At 44.0% G+C, this 14,540-nt stretch overlaps 1 protein-coding gene across 1 annotated transcript in view; it reads left to right on the plus strand.

The window, feature by feature from the left end:
- The window catches only part of LOC126183736 (uncharacterized), a 1,106,726-nt gene that overhangs the window by 598,451 nt on the left and 493,735 nt on the right, over positions 1-14,540 (plus strand). The window lies entirely within an intron of this gene.

Consider the following 14,540-nt stretch of genomic DNA (forward strand, 5'->3'; position numbering starts at 1 on the left):
TTGTCAGAAACGTGTGTCAACCTTCTGTTGTCGTACGTAATCACGGTCATATTATCACATTAAAACCGGTTAGTATGTGGGGAGGTTACAATATCTGACTCCAAATGTCCACTTCATGCAACTACATTCGCCACGTTCACTAGGAAATTACACTACCTGAAAAAATAAGCATCCAGAAGACGTAGTCGAATGGCAATGTAACGTCGCATACGTACAAATTAGCGGCAGGTATGTAAATAATTAGAGTCGCAATTCTCTGTGACATGTAGCAAGGCCACCAAGGCGCATTAGTGTTTTTCGTGTTTAGTGTTGTTACAAGTCCTGGTACTGCATGTAAGGGGCGCCAACAATTTTGGATGTTCACTGATTACTATGAACGACAAAGAGATGCTACCTACTAGTGTAAAATGCCATAATAACAGTGATCGTAAAAAGATCCCAACCAAGAGCGGCCGGAGACGAGTGTGGGGCCTTGCCTGTGACAATTGGATTCGGACCCGCTAGCAGTTGCGTCTGTCAGTCAATGTAAATCCATCTTAGCTAAACTGCTTGATAAAAAAGTTAAGCAACCATAATGTGGGTGAAATGAAATAAAAGTCCATAGACTGAGAGGGCATGTGATGTTATTGCAGAGATTATAAAAGCGGTTCATATTTACGATGAACTTGACAGTACGAGCCCACTTATCTGTATGATCCCCCCTGGCCTCGGCGCAAACGCCGATTAGACTGGGAATAGTGTAGTAGAGCAGTTATATCATCACCTGAGGCAAGCTAGCCCACAATTGTTGCAATCGGTCCTTGACAGTCTGGAGAGAGGCACCGGGACAGAGCTGACTTCAAATTATCGGCGTATGCAGCCCTCTGCATAGCTTCATCCTGTCGTCGTAATGAACTTTGGATGGCAACTATCCATGTTTTAGTCACTAGCTCCTACTTGTTGACAGCCGACAGTGGCCTTCTGTCAGCCCACAAAATGAAGGTGGATAAAGATATGGAAAAACCAAGCACAACACATTACGATACCTAACACAGTGAGAATCTTATACGATTCTTCCTGCAAAATAATGGAATTTTCAGGTAACTATGATGGAGGTGGATAGTGATCACGCACCCTTCTGTCCAAAGCAGACAACAAAGGCCCTATGATATTGAGGTTTGGTGACTGTGGTGCCCACGGTAGATGCCGCAATTCATTCTGGTCCTCATAAAACCAGTCCTGGAGTTGTGTGAATATAGGCCCTGTCGTCTTGGGATACGGCATCATCACTGAGGAACAGATTTTGTACCATAGGATTGACCCGATCAGCCAGAATGGTCACAAAATTCTTGGCCCTGCAGGATAACCATGGGGCCTGTGGACTACCGCCATGTGATTGTCCAAATTATCACCGAACTCCGCCATGTTTCAGTCTTGGTTGCAAGCAGTCGGCATCAAAGGCTTGGGACAGTGTGTTCGTCAGGATAGATTTCAGGAGCGGAAAATTGTGGGGGTTGCAACAATTAAAAGTAATTAAGCTGTAATTGACCCCATTGACTCATGTAACGATAGTACATGGGCGCCTACGTAGGGCTGAGCAGCCTCAAGAGGGGCTGCCGTCTGCTCATCAGAAGGTTTGAGGAGAGAGGCAGAGGCTAGAAGAGCGACTACTCGGTCTGAAGCGTAAGAGCGCGAGGAGCTGTTTCCAAGCGGCTCTCGCCGCTCCCGGCCGCGTCCCCACGTGATCACAAGAGTAGTCTTTGATTGGAGGGTTGATTCCGCCAACGGCCCTTGCTAGTAGCGTACCCTCGTCAGCGCAACCAACCCGTGGGTCTAAAGCCTGACCGAGGAGCACGTGGCAGGAATGTGCCGACCACGGTCTTCCGGCCAGCACCTTCCACCACAGTATGACCGGCTACGGCCGTACATTATGAATGGAAAAAATTATTTAATAAAATTTTATCGGCAATGATCCCTCTTCGGGGGTCTCCTCCCTGCACAGGTGTACGCTAGAGATAAATTTGGCTAGAATTTGGAAACAGTGTGGAACAAGACTCATCCCACCAACGGACTTCCTTCCATTGCTCCACAGTCCAGATTTTTGGCTTTGGCACCACGTTTTCCTGTTAAGTGTCTTTACATCGATGATGTGTGGTTTTGTAATTCCAGCTCGCTCTGGAGTTCCCAGCTAAAGGAACTCCTATTGTGTGTTTTTGCGGCTGACAAAGTGCTTAAGTGGCTTTTGCAGCTCTCGTCCTCTTATTTTCAGTTACAATCTTCTTGAATTACAGTCTGTCACGATCGCTCAACACACATTTTCTTCCGCCTTGTGCCTTAGCGGATGATATTTTTCCGCATTCTTTGTGTACACTATAAATCTTCGATACGGTGCCCTTTGAAACACCTGACACCTGGGTTGCCTTGTTTACGGAAGCACCCATCATTCGAGCACCTATAAGTTACCCACGTTCGAATTCACTCAGTTCCCACCTAATGCACTCACTACTACATAGAACACTGTTCTGAGTAAGACTGACAATTGAAGGTATCGCCCATGTGCCGTTCGTGATCAAATACAACAGGGCCACCAGCAGGTGGCATTTTTGTTCAGTCATGTATTTATAGCGTTGTTTCCATATTTTTGGCCATCCCATGAATTGAATGTTCTAAAGTGAGAGTCAAATTCTAGAAATAGCACAGTGCTGGTAATAAACTAGCATGAGGTATTCCGAGCTGTCATAGCCCCAATTAGGTTTCGAATTAGACGACTGAGTCGGTTCCGCAAGCGAAGAGAAATAGTGCTAAATTTTGAACATACTAAACCAGTACACGTATTATTTCCCATTGTAAGTCAACTCATATTAATTAATTTATTTTTCTTATTTATTGTTGTGTCAAAGAGTTTTTGTTATGTATTACTAAAATTTCATATTTTACGAAACGTAACATTGGTAAGACTTGGAAGAGCAGTTGAACAGGATGCACAGTGCCTTTAAAGGAAGATATAAGACGAACATCAACAAAAGCAAAACGAGGATAATGGAATGTAGTCGAATTAAATCAGGTGGTGCTGAGGGAATTACGAGGGTGAGTCAAATGAAAACCTTAAATTTGAAATAACAAATCGAAAATTCCCGCTGTTATCCTTTAAGTTGGTGAACGTGCTACAAACAGCGTGCCGAATGGCCTGTAGGTGGCAACATAGTGCAGATGCACACATACCGTCGCATTATCAGTATAAAGATGACCGCCCCACTTGCGACTTGCACCAGGGAAGGACAGCGTTATGTTATTCGGTTTTAGCGTAGTGAAGGTGTGAAACCTATTCAAATTCATCGACGAATTAAGGTTCAGTACGGCGATGTATGTTTGTCGCAGCAGCAAGTCTACGAATGGAGTAGGAAGTTCGCAAACTTCAGTGGAAGATGCTCCTCGTCCAGGTCAGGCACAACGAGTTGTGACTCCACAGAACATTGCAGCAGTTGAAGCCATAGTGAAAGAAAACCGCCGAGTGACACTGAATGATATTGCAGCACGTTTACAGATTAGTCATGGGTCAGCACACCACATTGTGCACGATGTGCTCCAGTTTCACAAAGTATCTGAGAGATGGGTGCCACGGCAGCTGACTCCTGAAATGAGAGAACGTCGTGTTGATGCTTGTGAAGAACTTCTATGGCGCTTTGAACGAGAAGATGATGGCTTCCTTGCAAGTATCGTTACTGGGGACGAAACCTGCGTTCACTTCCACCAACTGGAAACGAAGAGAGCGAGCAAGGAATGGCGCCATTCCTCATCACCAAAACCAAATAAGTTTCGAACAGAACCATCAGCAGGGAAGGTTATGCTGACTCTCTTTTGAGACGAAAAAGGCGTAATTTTGGAGCATTACGTGCCTAGAGGGACCACTGTCATCATACACAGATCTCCTAAAAAATCATCTGCAGCCTGCAATCAAATCAAAGCGGCGTAGATTGTTGTCAGCAGGCGACCTTTTGTAACATGACAATACAACAGTTGCAACGATCACAGACCTGCATTTTGAGTGTCTTCCTCATGCACCATACTCACCAGACTTTGCCCCAAGCGATTTCCATATGTTTGGACCACTCAAAGACGCAATGGGAGGAAAGAAGTTCCGTTCTGATGAAGAGGTACGCCACGCGGTGCATGATTGGTTGATCGGACTACCAAAAGTATTTTTTTTCTAAAGGAATTTATGCACTTTGTAAGCGCTGGAGGACTTTCATTGAGCGTGGGGGAGATTATTTTGAAAAGTGATACAGCTTTGTGCCAATTCTGAACAATAAATAATAATTAAAAATATATTTAAGGTTTTCATTTGACTCACACTCGTAGATTGGTAAATGAGACCCTTAAAGTGATAGATGAGTTTTGCTATATGGGAAGGATAATAACTGATGATGATTATCGAAGTAGGGAGGATATAAAATGTAGATTGGCAATGGCAAGAAAAGCGTTTCTGAAGAAGAGAAATTTATTAACATTGAGTATACATTTAAGGATCAGGAAGTCTTTTCTGCAAGTATTAGTATGGAGTATAGTCATGTATGGGAGTGGAATATGGACGATAAACAGTACAGACAAGAAGAGAATAGAAGGTTTTGAAATGTGGTGCTACAGAAGAATGTTGAAGATTACATGGGTAGATCATGTAACTAATGAGGAGGTATTGAATGGAATTGGGGAGAAGAGAACTTTGTGATACATCTGACTAAAAGAAGGTTTCGGTTAGTAGGACCCATTCTGAGGAACCAAGGGATCACCAATTTAGTACTGGAGGGAAGTTTGGGGTGGGGGTTCAAAATCGTAGACGGCAAAAAGAGATGAAAAATAGTCAGATGGATGTAGGTTGCAGTAGTGACTCAGAGATGAAGAGGCTTGCACGGGATAGAGTAGCATGAAGAGCTGCATCAAACTAGTCTATGGACTGAAGACCACGACAGTTATATTGGTATGGTGACAGCTTTGAGTAGCCTTCACCCTTGTTGCTATTGTTCTATTTCAAACGGTACTTTTCCATGTTACGTTTTCCAACAAGTACTGATCAGCGACTGAAATTGTAGTATAACGAGTTAAATGGGCATCCGGAACCAACAGCAATAGCTACAGTAAGTAGAAAATATCTTGAACTAACTTGACTAGTTACAGGAAATTAAGAATGGAGTGCTTCAATTTCTTATACATGTACAAAAAGGAAGTAACATGCTGTGTACAAAGTGAAGCACTGTTAACACAAGCGGGGAACACTGACACTTAGCGACAATGCTTAAATGTACCACGCCGATAGTCACAATTCTTTGAACATTATTACGCTAGTGATCGACATTTGATAGCCACAGGAGCAACACCTGATTTTATGGTGCCATAACGAAGAACGATGAGGCGGAAAACTGATGTCATTTTCTCTTATATCTTTTCTGTGGCTGTAAACAATACATTCGATTCATTCCGACAGGCTATTATAACGATAATTGCTACGAGAGTGGCATTGGGAGAGACCGATCGTTTAACAGTCGCTAATTATACTTCAAAAACTTTCGACACGTCAGCTTTCGTTCGTAAATATTGGTTGGCGCACGGAGGTAAAAATGTATCGCTTGTTAGGGCAATTGGCAGCAGTTGACATCGTTTGGCTGAATTTGCACGTCACGGTACCTGTATTTCGAAATATCTTGGAAACAGCTGTTCTCACTCGGCACTCAATGAAAAAACAGGAGTTTTCATTTTGTTATTAGCCGACCACAACGTTATTGCACCTGTGAGCGATGGCGCTTTAGTGGGATTATCGTGAGTTAGCGAGTAATCGGGATCGACAGTGTATGCACAACTGATCCGGAAGCACGACAATTCCCGTCGGGGTCAGGGATTTTCTCTGCCTCGTGATGACTGAGTGTTGTGTGATGTCCTTAGGTTAGTTAGGTTTAAGTAGTTCTGAGTTATAGGGGACTGATGACCATAGATGTTAAGTCCCATAGTGCTCAGAGCCATTTGAACCATTTTTTGAAGCACGACAGTGAGGTGCGTTTTACATAGCCATCACTTGTTTACTGTAACATCAATGTGTGTTTCCGATAACGGATAAATGCAATAATATCGTGGTTAAGTAATACTACTGCGGTAATTAATCTCAATAACAAATAGCAATCGATTTCCAGGCTGCAATAATCACAGAGTTTACATAAATTCGTTATATATTCCATGATCGGACTAAAACAGCTCACAAAAAAAATCGTTTGAACTGAGTTTCGAAATTTACATCACACATACTACAATAAATTTCTGCTACTGCCCAGTTAATAAGAAAATAAGGAACAATTGCTGTAAACACACTGCGGAAAGTGTATAACGCCTCAAAGCGGCCACTGAGCGTGGGGGCACATTGGTGAGAGATTGGAATCGTAATCGTGAGGACAGCGGATCAAATCTCCGTATGGCGATCCAGATTCAGATGCCCTTGATTGCCATATGGATTGATCACACTGAAACTGATTGACTCCATCTATAACACAGGACAGATACCAACCAACTTCCAGAATTTCATCATTTGAACAGTACCGAACCGTAAGCCTCATACCGAATGCGTCGAAAATTGCCATAAACATAATTGTGAGGAAAATTGAACAGAAGGTGAAGATTTTGCTTATTGAAGATCGGTTTGGATTCAAGACCGAGTTAAGAACGAGAGAGGTGATTCTAACAATGAGGCTTCTTACCGAAAAGCAAAATATGAAAAATAAACCAACTTATATTGCCTTTGTAGACCTGGAAAATGTATCTGACAGTGTTATCAGGGAGAAGAGCTCCATACCTCACAATATTATCTGGGAAAAGATCGTCAAAGTGTTGAAGAAAGCAGATCTAAAACACAAAGACTTGCAGGTGATACGAAGCTTCTATAAGAACGAAGTGACAGTGATTAGGGATTTCCATCAGGAACAGGAAGCAAACATTACGAAAGGGTTAATACGAGAATCTGTACTGTCTCCTTTTATATTCAGTGCCCACATCCAGTTCGTGAAACTGCTAAGGTGAGGATCAAAATTAACGTGCTGAAGATATACATGCTGCTTTACGCAGATGACATTGCTGTGGTCACGGAGACGTAATACGATTTAAATAATGGAATGGATTTTCTGTAATCAGTACGGTATGTGAACAAACAAGCGAAAGACTAACATAATGGTATGCGGTGCTGAAGAAGAATATGAACCTTAAAGAACAAGAATTGGAAGAGAAGAGGTACAAATGGTAGAGAAATGTACCTATTTGGGGAGCAAGATTACAAGGTGTGATAGAAATCGGAAAGAAGCTGTCAGCAGAATACGACAGGCCGAAATTACACTTAATTTAACAAAGAACTTACTCACCAGCAAGAATATCAGTCTGGAAACAAGGAAACCGATTATGAAAGCATTTGTTTGGAATGGGGCCCCAAACGTTTGTGAAACTTGGACAGTAGAAAAACAAGAGAGAAAATCGCTAGAAAGCCTGGAGATTTGGTGCAGCAGAGGGATGATGGATATCAGCTGGAGAGATAGTTACCAATGAAGGGATGCTGAGGAGAGTGAAGGAAACGAGATCTGTGTTGCGGAACATCCAAAGAAGATGCGACGACTCGTGGGACACATTTTAAGATATAGTAACATCATTGTAGCGATAGCAGAAGGAGCTATTGACGGAAGGAATGGCCGGGGACGACCATGGATGTTATACATGCAGCAGATTTTCAAGGGTGTGGGGTGCGCTACATGCGCGGAATTAAAGAGGAAGGCAGAGTAAAAAGAAGACTCGCGTTCTGTTGCAACACAACCTCTTGGTTGAACAGTAAAGAGAGACGGAGATTTCCGTATACTTCTTAAAACACATACCAAGAAGGTTCAATTGGAAAGGAAACGGTCGATTTAATTAGCCATCAGAGCTTGTACCCGATCTCTAATCACGTCCCAATTCTTCCCTTCTCTGAGCTGGTCAACCCATTGTGTGTTTCCAGTTACCGAAATTAAGTCAGGATTTGTTGAAACATCTTGAATTATCAAACTGTTTCCTTCTTCTTTCGTAGCTAGTAGCGTCACAGCATCACTTATGTAACGTCCCACATAGTTATCGTGCCAGTTACGTATTCTATCAAGGTACTGGAACAATTAACTTCCTCAGTTAGTTACCTCCAGCACCTATCAAACAATATATTCTATAAAGCGGAGCAGTAATTAGATAAAACTGAGACAGCTCTCAAGACAGTGAAAACTAAACGAGGAAAAATTGAGAGCACTGCCAAATTCACGTATCTAAGACAGTATTTGAAAAAGACATTTCGAAGAAACCGAAAATTGAAGCAAGAGTTAACAAGATGGAAACAGCTTACTGCCTCACTAAGAATGGGTATAATAAGAAATACCTCAACGCTAAACCTTGACACTACTCGACAGTAATTCGTCCACAAGCACTTCATGCAACAGAATGTTAACGCTAGATAAAAAGGCGATGTTTCAGTTGTAAATGATTTTACTACTACTAGTACTCCTAATATTAAGTTTCCTTTTGTTTTTGAGAGGAGAAGAGAGATTTAAACTGCTGTCATGAGAGGCGATAAATTGTTGTTGATAGAGGCACGTCTCGCAGGAGGTAATTATTTTGCCGCTGCGTGTATCCTGAGAGTAGACGCGGAGCTCCGCTTGAGCTCATTACGGAGATGGGACGCCAGATTGTCCCCCTAAGCCAAAGCTGCTACCTGCACAAGATAATGCCCTACGTTCCCCCATCACTGCCGCAGCACCCACCTGATAGCCCATCCCGTTCAGCGTTAAAGCAAAGTACAAACGCGTGCCCACGTTCGCTTCGCTGAACAATGGAAAGAAACAGTGAACGTTTTTCACCTTATTTCACTCCTCAGTTGTCTGTAGCTTCTACATAGGGGAATTACCAGTGGCGGAATTATGCAGAATTAAAATTGCCTGGAATTGTAATCCTCTTTGTCTGCATACTACACTCCTGGAAATGGAAAAAAGAACACATTGACACCGGTGTGTCAGACCCACCATACTTGCTCCGGACACTGCGAGAGGGCTGTACAAGCAATGATCACACGCACGGCACAGCGGACACACCAGGAACCGCGGTGTTGGCCGTCGAATGGCGCTAGCTGCGCAGCATTTGTGCACCGCCGCCGTCAGTGTCAGCTAGTTTGCCGTGGCATACGGAGCTCCATCGCAGTCTTTAACACTGGTAGCATGCCGCGACAGCGTGGACGTGAACCGTATGTGCAGTTGACGGACTTTGAGCGAGGGCGTATAGTGGGCATGCGGGAGGCCGGGTGGACGTACCGCCGAATTGCTCAACACGTGGGGCGTGAGGTCTCCACAGTACATCGATGTTGTCGCCAGTGGTCGGCGGAAGGTGCACGTGCCCGTCGACCTGGGACCGGACCGCAGCGACGCACGGATGCACGCCAAGACCGTAGGATCCTACGCAGTGCCGTAGGGGACCGCACCGCCACTTCCCAGCAAATTAGGGACACTGTTGCTCCTGGGGTATCGGCGAGGACCATTCGCAACCGTCTCCATGAAGCTGGGTTACGGTCCCACACACCGTTAGGCCGTCTTCCGCTCACGCCCCAACATCGTGCAGCCCGCCTCCAGTGGTGTCGCGACAGGCGTGAATGGAGGGACGAATGGAGACGTGTCGTCTTCAGCGATGAGAGTCGCTTCTGCCTTGGTGCCAATGATGGTCGTATGCGTGTTTGGCGCCGTGCAGGTGAGCGCCACAATCAGGACTGCATACGACCGAGGCACACAGGGCCAACACCTGGCATCATGGTGTGGGGAGCGATCTCCTACACTGGCCGTACACCACTGGTGATCGTCGAGGGGACACTGAATAGTGCACGGTACATCCAAACCGTCATCGAACCCATCGTTCTACCATTCCTAGACCGGCAAGGGAACTTGCTGTTCCAACAGGACAATGCACGTCCGCATGTATCCCGTGCCACCCAACGTGCTCTAGAAGGTGTAAGTCAACTACCCTGGCCAGCAAGATCTCCGGATCTGTCCCCCGTTGAGCATGTTTGGGACTGGATGAAGCGTCGTCTCACGTGGTCTGCACGTCCAGCATGAACGCTGGCCCAACTGAGGCGCCAGGTGGAAATGGCATGGCAAGCCGTTCCACAGAACTACATCCAGCATGTCTACGATCGTCTCCATGGGAGAATAGCAGCCTGCATTGCTGCGAAAGGTGGATATACACTGTACTAGTGCCGACATTGAGCATGCTCTGTTGCCTGTGTCTATGTGCCTGTGGTTCTGTCAGTGTGATCATGTGATGTATCTGACCCCAGGAATGTGTCAATAAAGTTTCCCCTTCCTGGGACAATGAATTCACGGTGTTCTTATTTCAATTTCCAGGAGTGTATAAGAGAGTGATGGAAATACATATGACTGAGCAACCTGAGATAAGTATTGTTGGAAATCCTGAATTTTCGTTGTCTATACACCATATATTTTAAGTATAGTAAAACTTTAAGCGGTTTGTTAGTTAGGCGACTGTTTTATTTGTCTGCAGATAATGAATACAGTGATATTTTACAAGTCATCTTGACTCGAAGAGAGACAGTTAATAAATTAATTAATTAAAATTATTACAGACGAGTTTAGCTCTCTCTATCTGTTTTTCTTCCTCTCTCTCTGTCTCTATCTGATACACACACACATAAACACACACACTCTGCCCTGTAAACGTTATATGTACATCAAAAACTATACATACACTACACAACTCATACTACACACGTTTATGCGAACTTTTCTCCTGACCAATGAACAGTGTTTTGTGGCAGTGTTATCCAGTTGACTATCTCACCCTATATTAACTGTTGCGTATCATGGGCATATTTTTCTGTATGGTACAGAATAACGGAAATGTTTCTTTCTAATTTATATTAGTTTTTAACCCATTTTTACTTCTCGTTCTCTGTATAACCCTTGATTGTGTACTACATGTAATTGAGGAGGTATGCTTTGGGGGAATTTTGAAACGTCTCGATGGTATTTACATCTTGAATATCCAAAGAAAATTTATTACATAATTCTATTCCCTGATGTAAACTTGATTATCTGTGTTTCTTGTTTACATTTTCTTTTTTAGTAATTTGAAGATTGTGTCCATGTTCTTTGAATTGGTTCCCCAGAAGCTGATTTCACACAAGGAGTGAATATTTATATTGATATCATGTCTGTTACACAGACGAAACTCCAGTGGCATAACATACTCGTGACATACTCATGAACACATATTTATGATAACCTCCTCTAGTGGTGTTGTGTGTTCATTCTGCTTCGGACAGAAGTCTGTTTTCATCAGTAATTTTGTATAATTAGTAATACAATCTATGGAACTATCAACCACGATTGATATTACAGTTGTACTTAACATTTTTATGCAGAAATTTTTATTCTTTGGTTCTTGACACCCAACGTTGTTTCATTTCAGTTCATCCTTCAGAATTTCGTTTTCTTTTGCTATGAGAGTTTCGAAGTTTTATCTGTGGTTATATAAACTGAGAAACAGATGAAAGTTATGTGTCGTGTGTGACATTCGCGTAAAGACGCTTAAGGGCTGTAACCTAAGAGGTTACTTCAACCATAAAGTTTATTATTTCGTGTACAGGTCTACATTCCCTTAAAAAAGATTCAAACATTTAGAAATTTCCATGTTATGGTTGTGAATTCCTTATAAATTGTCGATTTTCAACAGAGTACCTCAGTTCGGAATCTGTGAACTGAAATGGCAGGTTTGTTGGAAACTTCAAATAGGCAAAATACTTATGACAAATTTTAGGCATAGATAGTAATCTCAAAAAGTAATGTGTTCAAGTGAAAATGGTGGCGTATCTTATATGCTTATAGCTACTGCACTGGGTCTTTTTTGTGGTAGGTTGTCATTAGTTGTCTACGAATTATTAGTACTGTTTACTGGTGTTTTATGCCACTAGCGTAGTGATTCTGTTAATATGGAGTTGTTTACAAATGTGGTGTATGGTATGTATTTCCACTTTTAAGTGCTGTAGGTTAACAGGGTATCTTATGCTACACTTTATGCTCGTCCTTCACCCGTGGGCTAATGGCAGTTATTGAATGTTAATTGGCCTACGTCTACACAACTTCAGAGAAATACAGCGAAACAGAGTGATTGTAGCGTGCTTTTCAAGGTGACCACCAGTTGTCTCGAGTATGTAACAGTACGTTTCTCCCCTCATCTCACATATTCGTAAAACTTGTCTGGTTATTCCGATACCTGAGGACAGAGTCTAGCCGTGCGGAGTGGCCGCGCGGTTTGAGGGGCCGTGTCACGGATTGCACGGCTCCTCCCGCCGGACATTCGAGTCCTTACTCGGGCATGGATATGTGTGTGTTGTTCTCAGCGTAAGCTGGTTTAAGCTCGTTTAAGTAGTGTGTTTGCCTGGGGACCGATGACCTTAGCAGTTCGTTCCCATAAGAATTCACACACATTTGAACATTTTTGAATTTGAGAGTCTATAGAACTCGCGACGTTCTTTGCAAAACAGGAAATCTCATTCATGTGAATTCGGCGTCTCTTTCATAGCAGGAGCCGCTATGCAGCACTCGTATCCAAGCACAAAGGCATCGTGGTGTCCACCCCACACTAAGAGGTTAAAATCTAATCTACTTCACACATAGAATAGATTCTAACCTAATCTAACCTCCTTTGATCCTGCCAAAAACTGACGAACATGATCGGCCGCACTATGACCACACTATCGGCTGATGTTATCGGGAAACCACTGGCGATGGTGTCTGATGACAGTTGTCGGTGCCACTGTGAACGCAGTCTAAGACGATGCGGTCGGGATATTGGAGCATGGCGCACTCAAACAAGAGTGGAGGAATGAGATTTTCACTCTGCAGCGGAGTGTGCGCTGATATGAAACTTCCTGGCAGATTAAAACTGTGTGCCCGACCGAGACTCGAACTCGGGACCTTTGCCTTTCGCGGGCAAGTGCTCTACCAACTGAGCTACCGAAGCACGACTCACGCCCGCTACTCACAGCTTTACTTCTGCCAGTACCTCGTCTCCTACCTTCCAAACTTTACAGAAGCTCTCCTGCGAAACTTGCAGAACTAGCACTCCTGAAAGAAAGGATATTGCGGAGACATGGCTTAGCCACAGCCTGGGGGATGTTTCCAGAATGAGATTTTCACTCTGCAGCGGAGTGTGCGCTGATATGAAACTTCCTGGCAGATTAAAACTGTGTGCCCGACCGAGACTCGAACTCGGGACCTTTGCCTTTCGCGGGCAAGTGCTCTACCAACTGAGCTACCGAAGCACGACTCACGCCCGCTACTCACAGCTTTACTTCTGCCAGTACCTCGTCTCCTACCTTCCAAACTTTACAGAAGCTCTCCTGCGAAACTTGCAGAACTAGCACTCCTGAAAGAAAGGATATTGCGGAGACATGGCTTAGCCACAGCCTGGGGGATGTTTCCAGAATGAGATTTTCACTCTGCAGCGGAGTGTGCGCTGATATGAAACTTCCTGGCAGATTAAAACTGTGTGCCCGACCGAGACTCGAACTCGGGACCTTTGCCTTTCGCGGGCAAGTGCTCTACCAACTGAGCTACCGAAGCACGACTCACGCCCGCTACTCACAGCTTTACTTCTGCCAGTACCTCGTCTCCTACCTTCCAAACTTTACAGAAGCTCTCCTGCGAAACTTGCAGAACTAGCACTCCTGAAAGAAAGGATATTGCGGAGACATGGCTTAGCCACAGCCTGGGGGATGTTTCCAGAATGAGATTTTCACTCTGCAGCGGAGTGTGCGCTGATATGAAACTTCCTGGCAGATTAAAACTGTGTGCCCGACCGAGACTCGAACTCGGGACCTTTGCCTTTGCCTTTCAAGAGTGGAGGAAGTCGAATGCAGCTACCCTCCGCATCGAAAGCAGCTGCACTGACATATACTGCAATTTCCTGTCACTTCATGCACCAACCAGTTCGAGAGAGCACCTGCAGACCTTTGCTGAGCTTACCCATGACTCTACTTCTCCTGTACGGCTCACACAGAACTACTGTTACATCGCTCCACAGCGCGTTGGTAAGCATCTTTTATGCCAGTGTTTTCTACAGAACGAACAGTATTGGTAACGAACAGCGGGATGGAGATGAGTGCTACAGGTATGTTGTGTAGCTTAGATAAATCTTTCAGTATAGTTGTGGCATACCCATTTTAGTATATTTCTGGTCCTTAATAGAAGAAAGGAAAGCTTTAGCTTGCGGATGAATAACAGCGGCTCCTTCTACAAAGAAGCAGCATTCTAAAGCGGATGATGTTCTAATTCATATTAAAATTTTTTATCTTGATTGTGTGTCGACTGGCGCTTGAACTCGCGCATGTTACGACGGAAGTCTACAGTAAGAGTGAACAGAAACAAATTCGTGGCAGCAGATGTAGATATATGCACTGGACATTGAGAGATGCATTAAATAGCTGCAGTCATTCATTTATCTCCACTAGTACAAACCTC

Source organism: Schistocerca cancellata, chromosome 4 (genome assembly GCF_023864275.1).
Source record: "Schistocerca cancellata isolate TAMUIC-IGC-003103 chromosome 4, iqSchCanc2.1, whole genome shotgun sequence".
NCBI classification, from domain to species: domain Eukaryota; kingdom Metazoa; phylum Arthropoda; class Insecta; order Orthoptera; family Acrididae; genus Schistocerca; species Schistocerca cancellata.